The 17212-nt window shown below is 44.6% G+C and overlaps 1 protein-coding gene and 1 non-coding gene across 3 annotated transcripts in view; one reads left to right on the top strand and one right to left on the bottom strand.

Annotated features, from left to right (window-relative positions):
• The window catches only part of LOC102386824 (USP6 N-terminal-like protein), a 165476-nt gene extending 148639 nt beyond the window's left edge, over positions 1-16837 (bottom strand). The window contains exon 1 of one of the 2 annotated variants that reach the window (XM_014517755.2): positions 16717-16837. The gene's annotated coding sequence lies outside the window, so the exon portion shown is untranslated. The remainder of the gene's footprint in view (positions 1-16716) is intronic. The other variant, XM_025198589.1, reaches the window with a different exon arrangement.
• Positions 16838-16967: 130 nt separating this feature from the next.
• On the top strand, positions 16968-17040 carry TRNAA-AGC. The gene has a single exon. It is a non-coding gene; the product is annotated as a tRNA-Ala (tRNA).
• The last annotated feature ends 172 nt before the right edge of the window (positions 17041-17212 follow it).

The following is a 17212-nucleotide window of genomic DNA, read 5'->3' as shown; positions in this document are numbered from 1 at the left end:
GGGAGGAAGTGGGGGAGGGAGGGAGGAAGAATGCCCCATTATATCCAAGGCTGAAGCAAGAGATATTAAAGCAAAAAATGGTTAATACCAAGTTTTGCTCTTCCAGTTGGAAGTTCTGGTCCATCCACAACAATTGCCTTCAGCTGTTTTCCCACACTAAAGATTTTGGATTTGGAAAAGAGGAGAGAGAGTGGGAAGAGCTTTTAGTGGAATATATTATGCTGTACTGAAAAATTTTAAACGCCTGAGTGCAAAGTTGCAGTCACAATGCTCCAAAAGGGTCAAGGGACTTGATTATGTTAAAACTGAACAACAAGGTCAATCCAAGGATTTGCAATTTATTTCCTGTGTCTTGAGCCTTCTTATAAAACGGCAGGAAGACAGTGTACTTACAGAATGTTTTGGTTTGCCTTAGACTCAGAATAAGAAGTCTCTTAATTCCCTGGTCTTTGATCTTGAATCATGGCCTCCAGCTATCACTAGCCAGTGTTTTAGGGCATCTGTACACGAGCACCAAGGCTGCTCCAATGTAGTATAATTACAGCATGTTGGAGCAGACTCGATTTATTGAGTCTGCTGGAGCATGGCAACGACCGCGCTCCAACAGCCTCACGCGTCCCGTGTATCAGTGTCTCCGAGCTTCAAAATGGTGGCAGGGGCGTTTGAACTAAAGTTTGTTGAACAAGCTTTAGTTCAAAACCCCCCCCCACCATTTTGACGTGTGGGGACACTGACATGCAAGACGCTGCAGTGCTTTAATTAGAGCGGCTCTCAGAGCCGCCCTAATTAAAGCGCCACCCCCACAGCCCCCAGAGCACATGTAAAAGTGCCCTTAAAGACTAACTACAAACTCTCCCTCTTCCTGAAGGAGGGTGTTTGTATCCAAAAGCTTGCAAAGAACACATTTTCCAACTATTTGGTTGGTCTAATAAAAGATACCAGATTTACCCAAAGAACCTTCTCTGCTTAAAGACATTCTTGGTCATTGCCAAGAACTTAGTCCATTCAACCCTCTTTTCTCCCCCCATTAATAAGACCTCAAATATTCCATCCAGGAAGAGAACACACCAACTGCTGAAACTTCCTTACTCTGACGAAGGGTTTTTGAACCCGAAAGCTTGCTTAATAAATATTCTCCAACTATATGAGTTGGTCTAATAAAAGATATCAAATTCACCCAAGGAACCTTGTTGCCTATGTCCTTAGACTAACACAGCTACAACCCAAACCCCTGCAAATATTACAGAAGCATTTTCAAAGATTAAAATGGTGCTGAAAGCCACAAGACAGTAGAGTCAGTATCCAAACCTCATGCACAAACTTTCCATTTCCATTTATAATCACTACCCTCTCTGCTTTAAATTACCACCATAACCAGAACAGGAAAGTTACTTACAGAAAGCTGCCCAAACTCTACACCCCTGGGAGACTCACCATTACCAAGTTCTGAACTGAGCAAGATCTTTCTACTAAGAAACACATACTCTGCAAAGATGGAAAGAATAGGATATAAATCTAATTTGGTCACCTACCCAATTCAAGCACAGATTATTTGTAGCCTACAGAAAGGAAATTTTCCCCAGTGACAGTGAAATACAGGTCTCTGTTAACATTACAGGATCAAGTTTGAAAATTTGCTCCACATGTCTTTTTTGGAAACACAAAGTTTAGACCAGGACGGAAGAAGCAATAAATTCAGCATTAACAATATCCAATTGAGAAAAAAAAAAAAGCACACAGAGGAAAGTTTCCTTTTCCTGAACAGTAAGAGCTTAACCTCTGGATTGTGCTATATAAAAGCAATGAGAAGACTTTTTCTTGGCTTTACCTCGCCTTACAGCTCCCTTCTCCCCAGTCCTCAGTCAGGCTGCTGTTACTATGAGAGGAACATTATTGGCAAAAACTAAAAACAAGCTCCTACTGCCACTGCTGAGCAAAGCAAACTGAGTTGCTTGTGGCTTCCTTAGGCATTGCTAGCCAGTGAGTTAATAAGATCTGTATGTAGTTGGTCTGGTCTTTCTTCCCAAAACAGCTGTATCTTAGGAACAAAGTACTTTGCCCTGTAACAGCCAGCTATACTAGGAACATAAATAAAGCACAGCGCCAAGAAGCATCCCAACACTTGGATCCTAGAACAGCTCAGACTCGTACAGTTCTCACCAATATTCTTCTCAGAACTACCTTATCCCATGATTGTCCTTTGGGATTTGAAGTGCAGTTTCGCTTTAAACAGCACTGGATCTACTATGAATTTCCACCAATTCTTATTTCCTTCACACTCTGTCAAACAAACTTGCTTGCCATGTGTCACCAGCCCAATGATATTATGCTTCCCATGCTAGTGCCTTGGTGGTCACCTGTCAGTACTAGCCAGTCTACTATAATTACCAGTAGATACAATACCATTTAGTTCATACAATGTGGCACAAAAAGCTTTAAACCAGAACTAAATATCAAACAAAAAAGAAAGGGGAATAGCAAAGGAAAAGAAAAATTAAATGGTCTGCAAAGAGTGTAAGATGATGTTTTCAGAGATTTGAAGTGTGCTGGAGAAGTGATGAGGCAGAAATATAGCCAGGCAGGGACCATAAAGAAGGCTAGTGCATAGTAAGCAATAGTGAACAAAGGGCTGGCAAATGGAAAGGAAGGTACTCAGTAGCTGCCAGCCTGTCCTCAAATTCAAAAGCCTGACAGCACAACTATGCTAATCCCATGTTATAAAAGCAGGCATAGACACCTGATAATAGGACAGATCTGGCCTCCAAAACCTAGGCTATAGAGAAAGACTTCTTTGAAAATCATATAGGCTTTCTTCTTAAGAGGTTTATCCTAATTCTATTTAGGAACTATGGCCTCTCTGACAATACTAGCATCAAAGAGCACATCAACTTCTCCAGCTCCTGCATGATCAACAGCTCAGTTCTGATGGATTTATTTTTGGGGAGAAATTATTTTTTTTAAATCCCTTGCATATGAGCACAGATCATTTAAAATCCTCCAGATATTCCTGGGAAGCCTTATTACAAAAGAGAGGCTCTCCCTACCAGCTGATAGATACCTTGAAATGGTCATTTTCATGGCAATAAACACCAACCACACAGGTTTTTAGCCCTGGGCTAGACTGGATAAACATTAATAAAGGGACAGGCAGAAATCCAATCCCAGCTTCACTGCTAAAGGAAAGCATGACAGCAGGGGGTTTGTTTTGCTTCCTTCTAGGGCATCAGTGACACACTTCAAGCTATGGTCTGCAGCTTATTTCAGTACAGAAGAATTCTCTTTGATATATTCTATGGGGATGTTTTATTTAAGATGCCACTCAACATGCTCCCTGAAGGAAGCCTTCCCAGGTCAATTGGGAAGTGCATGTTTTCAGTTACTGCTTTGCATGTGTATAAAGCTGTTAAGGATACATCTCAAAGGACTTGCTTACATTAAAGCTTCCCAACAGTCCCATGACATAGCTCTGATTACAAAAGATGAGGAAAGCCTAAGGAGACAAAGCAAGTCAGCAGCAGCTGAGGTTGGAATTAAAGCAGTCCTTGCTTCTCCCCTTCATCCCCTAATCCAGGGGTGACCAATCCAGCACGTGTGCCACAAATGGCACAAGCAGTCAGTGTGGCATGCAACAGATCATGGAAGGAGCGGGGAACAAAAAGCAGAACAGATCAGGCAAGCAGTATAGGGCAGAGAGCAGAAAACAGAACAGCAGATTGGGCAGGGAAAGGGGATCAGAGTGCCACTCAGGAAGGGTGGAGGGCTTACCATGTGGCATGCCTGCCAGAAAGGTTGATCCACAATGCTCTAACCATTAGACAATAGTACCATGCTTCCCTAAAGCACCAACTCTCTTGCCTTATTATTGTACAACTGCTGGCCCTGTATGCTCCTCTTCCACAGCCCCTAATATCCCCATTGGAAGCAACATGCTGCATTGTTCCCACTAAGCATGTCCTATCTCATCACCAGAGTCTTTAGCTTCAGGAGGATTGGAGACACTTACCATACAGGACCCGGGAGGCAACGACCACAGGCAAGGAGCCTGCCAGGACAGTCCTTCAATGAGACAGTCCCCGACAGGACTGCCACAGGGAACATGAGATTTCAGTGCCAGGACACCTTTCATTTCCCACCCCTCAGAAAGCTGACTGCACTTCCAAAATGTGTTCAGACATTTAGCTTATTCTTTGGCACTGGGAAGAGCTAGTTTGCCGCTATTTTGTCTCTGCACACTGAAAAGCAGTGGACCACAGCAATCAGAGTTCCCGCTGTCAAACAAACCCACCCTCATGATACTGCATGAGGATGCCCTGCAACATGCTACTCACTGTTTCTAACAGCTAGAGTCTCCATCTCCCCAAAGTGGCTGGTAGAAGATTAGCAGAGCAGGCAGGTCAGTCCCCATCCCATACTCCTATCCCCACCCCCACTAGTACATTTTCACATTGAATTTACCAGGGTTATTTTAAAAAGGGAAGAACCAACCTAAGCAAAGGATGTAAAAGTAAAAGCTCTGGGCCACTTGACAGTTTAAAACTCAGAGAAAAAAGAAGCCAGAGGAAAGCAGGTTTCGTGAGCTCACCCCCAAAGTAACGTTTAAATCAAGTTTTTACACATCTGGTGCCTGCTGCTGACAAATCTTCAAAAAGCAAAGGAAATCAAGAGTTGCAAGCCTGGCATGACATCTAGGACAGAGCCCTAGCCCCCAGCAGCACTAACAGGGAGCCCACTCACAGGCTGGACAACATGTGGTCTCAAGTCCCCAAAACACTCCCACTGAGCCATATAAGCATAACCCCTCAATGAATCGCACTTGCACAGGAGGCTTCTTTGGCAGGCTCAGGGTAGAGATATACCTTACAGACTAACTGAATCAGAGATGCATAAGCTTTTGCTGCAATGCCTAAATTCAGATTAATATAGCTAACTACCTCTCCCTTCACAAGAAAGTGCACTTCAGGCTCACTTGAGGCAGTCCTGTGTCTGGACAAGCACTCCCATAGCCACAGAGGCTATGACTGTAAAGAAGTACCAGCTAGAGCCAGCATTTCCTGGACTACTGAAGCCCAAGATGCCTCCTTTCAGTCCCTGCATCTGTCCCAATTCCAGTCCATGGTATAACTGGGCAAATCCAGCCTGTGGTCTATAATTTTCCAGGACCTGAAGCAATGCTGAAGAAAGCATACTTAAAGGGTGAGAAAGGACAGAGTCCCTACTTTAACCCTGAATTTCAGGGCTGTGTGAAGTTTAAATCTGCCCTGTCACACTACTTGAGCAGGAGATTTTGTAATATAATCTTCTTGGTCTGTCAAGCAAGTAACCTCTCCTTGCAGCAGCACATGTGGGTCACATAAAGAAGCAGTGTATGAAAGAGCAGAATCTGTGGAGCCATTTTAAACATACAGAACTAAGCATAACCTGCAGATCTAGAAAAATAGAAACCTCCAGAGATACAGTTTAAATATGCACAATGTCCATAGCAAGAACTTTATTTAGTCCTCCTCCACCCGCCATTCAAAGCATTTCCGAGACAAAGAAGGCAAAATTAACTCCATCTCATACATGAGGTTTACACAGCGACAAGTCACAGTACTGCCTCCCAAAGCTACTTTGAGCTCTCGGGTCCCGTCTCTGTTTCAAAGCAGCTTGCACTTCATGTTGTAACGCAGTCATGCTTCAAAACCACCCCAAAATCAAAACTCTGAGGTCTAACAAAGAATTTCCACCAAGGCCTGCCTACTGCAGACTGCTTTGAACAAATCTTGTAATAGTACAAACACCACTACTCCTGCACCACTCAATGTAAATAAAACTTAAGAATAGACAAACATAATCTCAAACTGAATTGCCGTTGCACCCATTACCCTGGTAATCCAGGTAAATCTCCTCCAACCATTCCAGTCCTGGCATACTCCTAATACAGTGGTGTTCAACCTTTTGAGACTTGAGGCACCCCTGGATAGACTCAAGGCCTTCCTTGGAAAATACTAGCTCTTAGTTTTCACTTGTTTTTTGACTACAGAAAAATAATAAAGCAATCTTCTACTACAAAGATATCGGAACAGGTCAAGATGCTTTTTACCCTGTGGATTCCTATTTGAAATTTCTAGGTTTATTTTGTAATGTTGTTTGCACATCTAACAGTGCTAACATTGCATGGCACACCACAGCTCTCTTGAAAGGATCTCAAGTCACGTTGGTTGAGATTCACTGCCCTAATGACTACTTCCCTTTATAAAGCACTTGTTCCCTAGAAAGATCCCAAAGCATTTTAAAAACATTAATCTAAATATAGAAATGACTCTTCCCTCTGAAGAAATTCAGCTTCCTCTGCAATAAAAGAGCAGCTAGTTAATAGCACAAGCTACCACCACACCGCTATATAGGAACAGAATTCAAGGAAGACATGCAGCCAGTGGAAACCACAGAGATGCTCAGCATGACAAATATTAACAATCAGTCATGCAACTTATGCTGAAATCATTAATTACCTTGCTTGTAAACTCCTTGGGAGAGACTATCTGTGCAGTACAAAGCACACCATGGCACTCAAGAACACTGGTCACAGACTCTGTTTTACATTTGTTAAGACAAAAGTGCTTCCAGCAGCACAACCACTAATACCAGGCTGGAGCAGTGGTTCAGTATTGACTCGGAAGGAAGAATCACCACTGAATCAAAAGCAGCCCTGTAAGTGTTCCTCTTCCTTAGAAGTCTCCCATTCATTTACTGACTTGGCATAACCCTGCTTGCTTCATGAGATCAGATGGATCTGCAGAGTAGCATGCTGCAGGCTTCTGCTGAAGGGCATGCAAAGCTGTTGATATGCTTACATTCTGCTAGTTTTATGGAACTGAGTCACTCTAGTTCAGCGGCTCTCAAACTTTTTTGTACTAGGAGCCATTTGTAAATATTGGTGGCTAGTATCAACCCAATGCCCCCCACTCCTGACCTGCTGCCCCCCAGGTCCCAGTTCCCCCAGTGTGTGGAGCATGGGAAGCACTAAGCAGCTCCTTGCAAGGCTAGAACTCTGACAGCCTGCAAGGGAAAAACCATGGTTTTCCTACATTTTTCTCTTTCTTTAAAGGAGAATCCATTTTTGAAGTTTGTTCGCAACCCTTTCATATATTCTTGTGACCCACTTCTGGGTTGCGACCCACAGGTTAAGAAATGCACTCTAGTTAACCTTGCCTGTACTAAGGAAGTTAACTGTAAGACTATACAGAAGGAACAAAGTCTGGGTTTCAGTTATGTGTTTCCCTCTGGTGTTTCAGCTTGCTGTGAATATGTACTGTATGACATGGCATTTGATCTGGAATCACAAAGATATCCACCCAGAGAGAATGGAGCTCCATTTCCTAGAGTTTAAGGCCAGAAGGGACCATGAGGTCATCTTGTCAAATTTCCTGTGCATCAGAAGCCCTTATTCTACTTCATTACCGCTCTGTTGGATCCAACATTTTGGGTTAAGTTAAAACCTTTCATTTCTCAGGAGGCTAAATTTCTGTGTACTCAAGGCCCCTGCAATAACAGGGAAATGATTAGGTGACATGAACCCAGAAGACTCTAGCAGGTCACTATCACTCACAGTCCAAGCTGCAGAAGGTGAAAAGCCCTCAACAACCTCGCAGCTCTGACCTGGGAGGATATTTCTTCCTCACACTCAATCAGCCAGACCATGAGCCTGCAGCCAAGTACTGTATTCCAGATCCTCTGTACCACTGGTCCATCCCATCCAGGGTCTTGTTTCCAGCTCTGTACAATCCCTGATACTTGAGAGAGAGGAAGAATACACATCTTCCAAGGGTGTATCATGATTCTTTCCTGTCCTTTGCAGGTGACCAGCTGAAGACCTGAAATCAAAGATTTGGTGATAGTTGTCTAATGTGGACTTACAAATATTAGGACTGCTGGGGACAATATAGAGCTTCCTGTCCTTCTGAGATATGAAGAGGAAGAATATACATGCCTTCGCTCCCCCACATTCAGTGGAGACCTTAGCTCTTGCTCTCCAGCGCACACAGCTGTCACTGGTACGCAAAGACAGCAAAGTGTGCCAGACAGCAGGGGGTGGAGCAAAGTGTCCCATTTTCTGACCAAGGAAATGAAATCATCCTCATATGTCATCTCCAATGGTGAGCTGTTCCAACATTACACTTCCTGCTAAGAAACTGCATCTTATTTCAAAGTTGACTTTGTCTCGCTTCAACTTCCTGCCAACAGAGCTCTGTGTGAGGATGATGGAAAATACACCTGATAATGTTTAAGTACCAACTACATTGTTTTCTCAACTCCCTCATCTCAAAGCTGAGTAGACTGAGCCTCTTCAGGCTCATGTTAGAAGGTTTCTTTTCCAAAGACCATTTTTTTGGTCCTCCTCTGAACAGTCTCCATCATGTCAAAAGGATGTGAAAATCCTGGGCACCAGAATTCAAATTCCTGGACACAGCATTCTCATAGCAGCCACCCCAGTCCTGGGTAAAGGGGCAAGATCTTCTAAGTCATTCACACTTTTAGCCTCCACGTTCTTTTAGTGTCAGTTCCTCTGCTTCCTCCACCCCCAAAATTTTACAGAAGGCTTTACAGGATAAAGTCAACTGCACTCACACAAACAGGCTTGAGAGCCACTGATCCAAGTGAGCTGCAGTACAGGTGAGATGTAGAAGTCAATGGCAGACTAGAAACCCAGTATTACTACTAATACTCTACACGTGCTAACCAGCTGAGCAATCTACACGATCTGTAGGGCTGCCTGGGGATTTACCCAGAAACAGCTTGCACTGTTAAAAGGACATTATTAGCCTCTGTTTGTTCAAGATTTGAGAGCAAATAGGAGCTATTGGGAAAGGAGACAAATAAAAATTCTCTGTTTGATATTTATGAGGTTGCTAGCAACAAATCCATGCAAGAGTCAGTCCTTTCACCAACAGAATTAAATGCAAAAATCAAAGAGCATTTGAGTTGTTTATGAAGCTCATTGCTTGACTGTGAGGGTCCTTGGTTGCTTTCTGAACTGCACAATTGCAGCTATTTTGACAGGATAGCATTATATTCTGTACTGTTACCAACATCAACCCAAATTTTAATCATGACTATCACCCAGAGGAGGGAAACTTATTTTTACATCCTCTCATTTATGAGTCCCCAGTTCCAGCTTGCAACTCCAGTGGACTGAATTTCATTTATACAAACTAGTGATGAGAAACTATTAAAACATTCTGGAAATCTAATTCCTCAAGAAACTGATTCTATTTCTGCTCTAAACCTTCTAAATACCACTTAGGAAACCCCTTCACCATGGCCCCCCACTCCTACCTCTCTGCTCTTCATTAAAATCTTGAGGTTATGGGTGAAGAGAGGAAATGCAATGTGTAAATAACCTGCGCTGTAACGACAATAGATTCTACAAGTAAGATTAGCAGTTATCAGAGAGAAAAAAGGCTGTGTTTGGAAGTTCTGTCTTTCAGTACTGATAGCTGAAAATTAAATTTGATTAGCAAATGGTAATTTCACCTGCTTACAGATCCATATAAGCAGGTGAGGAAAGTAATGTCCCATTAGCTCACTCTTCCTAGATAAAGGCGGGAGAGGGGGACAAAGTGAACCCCTCTCCCCCTGGTCATTGGTAAAGATACAGAGTAGAATAGTCAGCCTTGATAGGGAGAGCCTGCCATTTGATCCCATTGAGGAACTAAGAAAGACAACCCTAAATGAATATGTAAAGCAGCAAAGGAAGCCTGCTGGCCAGTCCCAAACAAAAGCTATTTAAGAGCTGAGCCAGCTGGCTGGGGAGAGCAGCCAGCAAGAGGAGAGCTGGGATCTTGATGGCTGTATGAGCTCTCTGGTGAGGCATGCACTCCACCTTGTTGACTGACAAAACCCAAAACCCTACTTCTCACAGCAGAAGAGGAATCAACTAACTACTCAACAAATTAGCAAATGAGGTGCTTTTTTAAGCATGCTGGCTTCATTTCTGCTGTCAGGAAGTCAGCAGGGCCTACAGTAGTACAAATGCAACTTCTTTGCTCACAGACTCATGCAAAGCAGGTACCACAGTGGCATCAAGAACACTGCTGAAAATACATCCAGCCTGTGTTTCTGTTCAATTTGATGGTACATAAGGCAAGGAAGAGAATTTACAGGCTGGGATTTACATATTCTCAAGGGTTCTTAGTATGGATAGCAGATGCCTGAAGGACATTTTCCCTGGATTGAAGCCAAGTGGCTTTCAGAAAGGAAAATTCTTTACTGAACTAGAAGACAGGGCAACGCTTCATCTGCTTAAGTACCATGATCCTCCAAAGTTAATATAACAAATTCCTAACCAGCATAAAGTTCTTGCTCCTAATAAATCTAGCTACAGCCTCAAGTGCTACAACAGAGATTCTCAAACTATGTTCCGTGCAGTACTAGCTAGTAACATGGTACTGGCTTCTGTACCTTATTTCCAGCAGTTAAACTGCATGGAGAGACAGCTAAAAGTGCATTAACTATTCCTCTTCTTTGCAAACGTTTGCTAATGTGGCCACAGGGGTATTATGCAATGGCAAACAGGATGAGGTGGTCTCTGACGTTCTGAACAGGAGGGGACCTGATCCAAAAAAATAATCTCAATATTTAAGTGTGGTATATACGAGGAAAGATGAGAGACCCCCTGTTCTAGAGATTTCTCTAGTTCTGACAAATACATTCCAGGTTGTTACAAGAATGCTATTATATTTGTGCATTTTGCTTTGCATTGATGATAATTCGAAAATGTTAGACACACTATGAAAAAGTCTACGTAGCTAGATGGATGCTTACTTCTGGGTTCTTTAAAATGTCACAGATTAAAACTGAAGTTTTAAATCAGCATTGCTAGGCACTCTTACAAAACAACTGGCACACCAAACTGGGTACTGTTCTATCAGTAAGGCTCTATCTAAATGTGCAATCAGTAGCAGGACACTGACCCTTTCTAGGTTGTGTGTATGGATGTCTGTATTTTTTTAGATCCGTAGCAATAAGCAGCTGTGTTACCGCAGTGCTAAAGTGAACACAGGCAAATCCTCAGTTTGATTTTATGAAGCTTTAATTTTATCTTGGAATTACTTTTACATAGCTCAAACCAGACTCTCATTAATAGAATTACTAGGCACATTGTTTCAGATCTAACGCTTCATGCAGATGCTGGCTGGAGCAACATCAGTCTAATCAAGCATGCAGGTCCTCACCATACTAGGGGCTTCTAGCAGGCTTTTTACCCAACAAGCCTGACACCGTGACAAGGGTAGAAAAACCAACACATGGACTGTCCAAGACAATCAGTGTCTTCCTAGATATATGCAGCATTCCTGTCAATTATCTTCCAGTCCAATTCAGCCCTTGTGCAGTATAAAGGATCAAGACACACACGTAAAAAATGGAGTGACTAATAAAATGAGTTAGCATAGAGCAAAGAGAAACTAATTGACAGGATTAATCATTCAGTGGATAACAGAGCTAGAGAAATAAATGCTTGTACTCAAACAATGACCAGCATGGCAAAATCACTCCTGAAGCTACAGCCTCATGGCATTACATTTTCTATTACTTAAACTCAAGACTATCGAAGCAAATTTTATAGCTAAATGAACAGTCATCATTTTGAAAGCTGCAATGCTAGGATACACAAAGAGCAAGCATCCATTTCTGAACAGTTGTTCAGAGACATACTAGATGCTTTTTCCATATTCCCAGCATTGTTTATTATATTTAAGCACACAATAGCCAACAACTACAGTGAACCATCAAAATAAAAAGGAACAGCCAGCACTGTTAGAAATACAGTCAGCTACCTTATGAATAGAAATCTATTTTCTGAGGCTGGTCTCTGGTATGTGGAGGCACCAAGTTCAGACACAGCAAACAAAACCAGACTATGTCTATGCTGCACAGTTTAACATGGGTGACAATCACCCAAGTTAACCTAACCCAGCTGGTTGCTTCCTCACTACAAATCCCTCTGAGTGTTACGACAACTTAATTGTTTCTGATCTCACGTATTAATCTCTGTGGGCCTGACTACTAGCTTTTTGTACAGAGATGCTGTAGGATTCTTTTGTAACAGTTGCAAGAGAACTTACTTGTCCTTTGCAGGGAGCTGTGGGAAGGCACTGGAGGACTACCAGCACTCACAAAGCTTTGCGGGCCTCTTCACTGCACAGTAAGTCCAATCCTGAGTCAAGATGAAGCCTGAGGTCTCCCACTTCCTGCCTCACAACAGCCAGAGACCTAGCCCAGGACCGAAAGTGCTACCAAAACACGAATTAAAGATTTTTCTGCGTGCAAAATTGGGGAGAAGTAAGGATAAATACTGGATAAAACCCCAAGTTAATGGCACAATGCAGACACACCCTTAGAACAGAGAGAGCTGTAAACCATGCCCCATCTCATGTACTGCAGTGCAAGAAAAGGAAGCACAGAAACTACAGAAATAAAAAGTTCAAAATAAAATCATAAGAGAGCCAATGGGCTTTCAGTTTCAAATACATCTTTCCTCAGGTCGACCTGGTCCTTTATATGAGAGGGTTACACGCGCACCGATTGTCTGCTATTTCTAAGGAAAAGGAAGTTGAATTTATGCCTGACAAAGGGTATTTATATCCAAAGCTTGCAAAGAAAAATGTTCCCAATTATTTGAGTTGGTCTAATAAAAGATATCAGATTTACACAAAGAACCTTGTCTGCTCCATGAAGACACCTCCAAAACGGGAATCAACCAAAGAGCCAAAGAGGATTAAAATACAGAGTGGGTATGACAGAGAGTGGTTTGATCTGATGAGAAAAAACAAGCTAATACCATCAAAGCCCCTCATGTTCTTATCTTTCAAAACTGAAGTCACTCATGCAACCAGTTTTGACAGTCAGACCTCCCACTCACAGGAAATACACAAACAATGCAAGAAGTGGCCTGCAGCACCTCCTCTCAGACTGGTAACCCTTACAGCTCTCTAAAACAATTTCGTCTCAGTCAGAAAGACCAATTTCCCAATACTTCATTCAGTGCAACACTCACGCATAAGGTATGTGTGGTAAACCAGCAGGGTGTATATAAAACATTGAGATGAATCAGATCATCACAAAAAACGGTCAACAGGCAAGTCCATGTGGTCCTCTAGCCCAGTAGGATGCAAAGGAGACAAAGAGGATAAAAAAACAAGACAGCAGCTAAAGCATTTTTCATATCCTTCATTTTTCAGGGATATCCAGGGCAAATACCTCAGCTGAGGTAAACCTTTATAGGTGAAAGAGAAGAGATGCATCAAAGAGATTTTAGAAGAAAATACTTGGGCCTCTCAGAAATGTAAGCGTATTGGGAATGCACTTATTGATCAGCCTTCCTGTCACTTCAGAAAAATAAAGAGCATCACTAAAAACTGTAATACCCCACAAAGACGGGAAAAAAAGGTGTTAAGGAGAAGCCAGCACAGCTTCTGTACAGGTAAAGTCACATTATCTACCCAAATTCCCTAAGATGGGACATAATGATACACAAAGGAGAAAGAGATAGTTTAAAAGACTCAGAAAGTTTTGCCAAAAAAAACCCAACAAAAAAACCCAAACACTCAGTTAAGAAAACTTAATAACCAAAAGGTAAGACCCTTTCATTCACTGGAAACTGATCATGAGAGGAGATAATTTATTAGTGGAGGGTCTTACTCTTTTAGAAAGATGCTTACTTATTGGAGTCCCTCAGGTCCAGCAATCTGGACAAGGGAAGAAAGGCAATATAGCAAAATATACTGAACATGACTTCATTCAGACTCTTAAAAGGAGGCTTAAAAAAATCCAGAGATGAGAGAATTGGGTAAAGAGGCAACAAAATAACAGGATAAGCCATGGGTGGGCAATTATTTCGGGCAGAGGGCCACTTACTGAGTTTTGGCAAGCCTTTGAGAGCCACATGACAGACAGCAAGGGGCAGATAAATATTAACTTTCCAAAATTTTTAGGGGCTCCGCGGGCCAGATAGAATGGCCTGGTGGGCCACATTTTGCCCACTCCTGGGATAAGCTTAACCTATGGCAGGGGTACTCAATCCCTGGCCTGTGGACCACATCCAGTCCCTGGCACCATGTCACCCAGCCCACAGGGCTCCCCATAGGTCTGGGAGTTTGGCAGTGGGGGAGCGGTGGCACCATTCCCCTGCTGTCAAATGCCCCAACCCATGGGGAGCACCAGGCCCGATGCACTGGAATGGACACCTGGTCCCAGTGGGGAGGGGCAATAATGGGTCCCAGGCCCCAATACCAGTGGTGGGGGGACAGGAAGGGGGTGATACCAGGCCCCTGGGGCACAATTCCAGAGCGCATGGGGGCAGAAGAGGGTGGTGCCAGGCCACCAGGGCCCAATTATAGCACACAGGGCAGAGAGGGGGTGGTGCTGAACGCCAGGGCCCAATTTGACCCTACATGACTAATCAGGCCCGTGGGCCTACCCTGGCCATGACCACTGACCTAGGCCAGAGACAGAAGAGCAGTATACTGTTTGGAAGGGGGTCACTTTTTGATCAGGAATGCACAATAGTGGACCCAATGTAACTACTTTGTCTGTCTACCCCAATACTGGAATAAGTGGACCTACACCACTGCAATTTTAAATCTGAATAAAAAGGACAGGTGCATTATAGCTTCTTTTTATTTTTGGTTTGGATTTGCTACATCTCATTAAGAGGCAACTGGTATGGGCCTCTATCACAGAGGACACTTGCTTGGATGGATCACCACTTTTGCCTAGCAAGACAGTCTCGGTAATTGTGCAAACAGTTTTATACAAAGATAAATTGTGTTAATTCTCTACATTACAGGCTTTGCTGTCCCACTGCATAGAATTTTGGCATCATTACTTTAACATGTGCATAATTAATGGAACAGTTTCTCTCAACGAAGGGTAGTGTTAGAGTGATGTTGTAGCCATGATGGTCCAGGAAATATGCATGATGCAAAGATTTCTTAGGATGATATATTTTATTGCATGCAGTTGGTCCAATCAAAACTATCACCCTATGACAGGGGAGCTCAACCCCTAGTCTATGGGCCAGATCAGGTCTGCAGGACACTGTTATCTAGCCAGCAGGGCTCCCCACAGGCCCAAGAATGTGATGGCAGCTAACTGCTGCTCCCCTGCTGTCAAATTTGCAGGCTGAGCACCCAGCAGATGGGACAGCATGGCCTTGCCCTGTGTGCCAGATGGAGAATACAGGCTGAACAGGGATGACACAAGTGTGAGTTGTGTGGTATGGGGCAGCACAGAGTGGTAGGGGGCCATGTGGGCAGCACAATCCCAGGGCACGGCACAAATCCAGCCTGGGGACCAGCCCCTCACCACCTATCCAGCCCATGTCGCAAGAAGCTTGAGCTCCACTACCCTAAGAAATCCTTGCCTCAAGTAAGGCTAACTCATGACATGAACATGGGTTCACAAAAGCTTGTGCCCTCTCTCTATCTTATTTAGTATATAAAAGTACATATCTAGGCTGCCTTCTGCCCAATTCCCAAACCACGTGGCACACAGGTACCAGGACTCAGCTTTGTTTCAAGGCTAGAGGGTCTTGCCCCTCCACTTAAGACCAGATTGATCTGCACATTTGGGACAGGAAGGAATTTTACCCCAGGTCAAACTGGTTAAGGACAACGAGGGGTTTTTGGCTTCTTCTGTAACCGGGGGCATGGCCCTCAACCTGCAATCTCTTAGTGTATATTAAAAATGTTTTTATAGGAGCAGGCCCTGCTGTGACCCCCTGCTTTACCTGGGACAGGCTAGGGTGTCATGCCTTGTGTCGTGTCAGGGCTGTTGGCACTTATACGCAGCTTAGAGGATGGATTTGTATTGTCACGCTGTTTTGTTGTGTCGTGTCAGGGCTGCCAGCAGTCCAACAGGGAGTTCAAAAGATGGATTTGTGTTGTGCTGTGCCGTGCTTTGTTGTGTTGTGTCAGGGCTTATACAGTCTTATACAGAGTTTAGAAGATGGATTTGTGTTGTGTTGTGTTTTGTTGCACTGTATTGTGTCATGTCGTGTCAAGTCAGGGCTGCCAACAATCTTATGCAGAATTTAGAGGGTGGATTTGTCTTGTGTTACGTCGTTTTGTTGTGTCATGTTGTGTTGTGTCCCGCCAGGGCTGCCGGCAGCCCAACAGGGGGTTTAGCAGATGGATTTGCGTTGCACTGTGTCATGTCAGAGCTGCGGGCATCTTGTGTAGAACTCAGAGGATGGGTTTGTGCCGTGTTAGGCTGTGTTGTGTGGTGTCCCAGCAGGGCTGTCAGGCAGTCTTGCACGAGAGTTTAGAGGAGGGCTTTGCCCAGAGCAGCTTGGAGAGGGACCAGCCTGCCTGGGACAAGCCAGCCCCGCTTCTCCCCACTCCAATGTCTCTGTGCCTCCAAGCGCGACGCTGCCCGCGGTGCCCCAGGACCAGCCCGCCCGCCGGGAGGGCGCGGGCACTGGCAAGGTGCCTGGGGGCATCCCCGGCCAGCCCCACGCGCGTGGCACCGACCCCACGCCCGTGCCCGGGGGGAAACAAACCCCATCCCACCCCTGTTGTCTCAGGCCAGGTCCCCTCCTCCCCGCCCTGGGGAGAGGCAGCCCAGCCTGCCCCCAGCCACTGCCCCCTGCACCTGCTGCGCCACGCGTGCCCCCGCCCCACCCATCTCCCGCCACTCGCCCCTCCCCGCGCCGCGTTCCAACGGCTGCTCACTCACCGCGGGGCGCGCCCGGCACGAGCCCCGTCCCTTCCCATCGCACCGCTGCCGCGCTCACAATGAGCCAGAGCACCCCTCCCGCAAGCCGGGATGGGGTACTGTGCAGGCGCGGACTGCCCCCTCGGGTGCCTGCTGGGAAATGTAGTTCTTCCCCGCCCGCATACACAGGAGGGAAGAATCGGTATCTACGTCACAACGCTTTCTGGTGCCGGAAGCTCTAAAGTGCAGCTGATGGATTGTGTGACTGGAGTGGGGAATTAGCTCAAATGGTAGAGCGCTCGCTTAGCATGCGAGAGGTAGCGGGATCGATGCCCGCATTCTCCAGCGGAGGTGGTAGCCTTGCTTTTTGCTTTAATTCATGTGAGGTTTAGAAATAGGGTCCTGAAAGATGCAACCGGGCAGGGAAGCCCAGCCTAAATAAGGAAGTCTGTATTTTTGCACCTGTGCCCAATATGCAGAGGATTCCTGAGTGACAGAGAACATCAGGGCTGGTGTT

This window comes from Alligator sinensis, unplaced genomic scaffold (genome assembly GCF_000455745.1).
Source record: "Alligator sinensis unplaced genomic scaffold, ASM45574v1 scaffold907_1, whole genome shotgun sequence".
In the NCBI taxonomy this organism is placed as follows: domain Eukaryota; kingdom Metazoa; phylum Chordata; order Crocodylia; family Alligatoridae; genus Alligator; species Alligator sinensis.
This window is presented reverse-complemented; position numbering and strand designations above follow the sequence as displayed.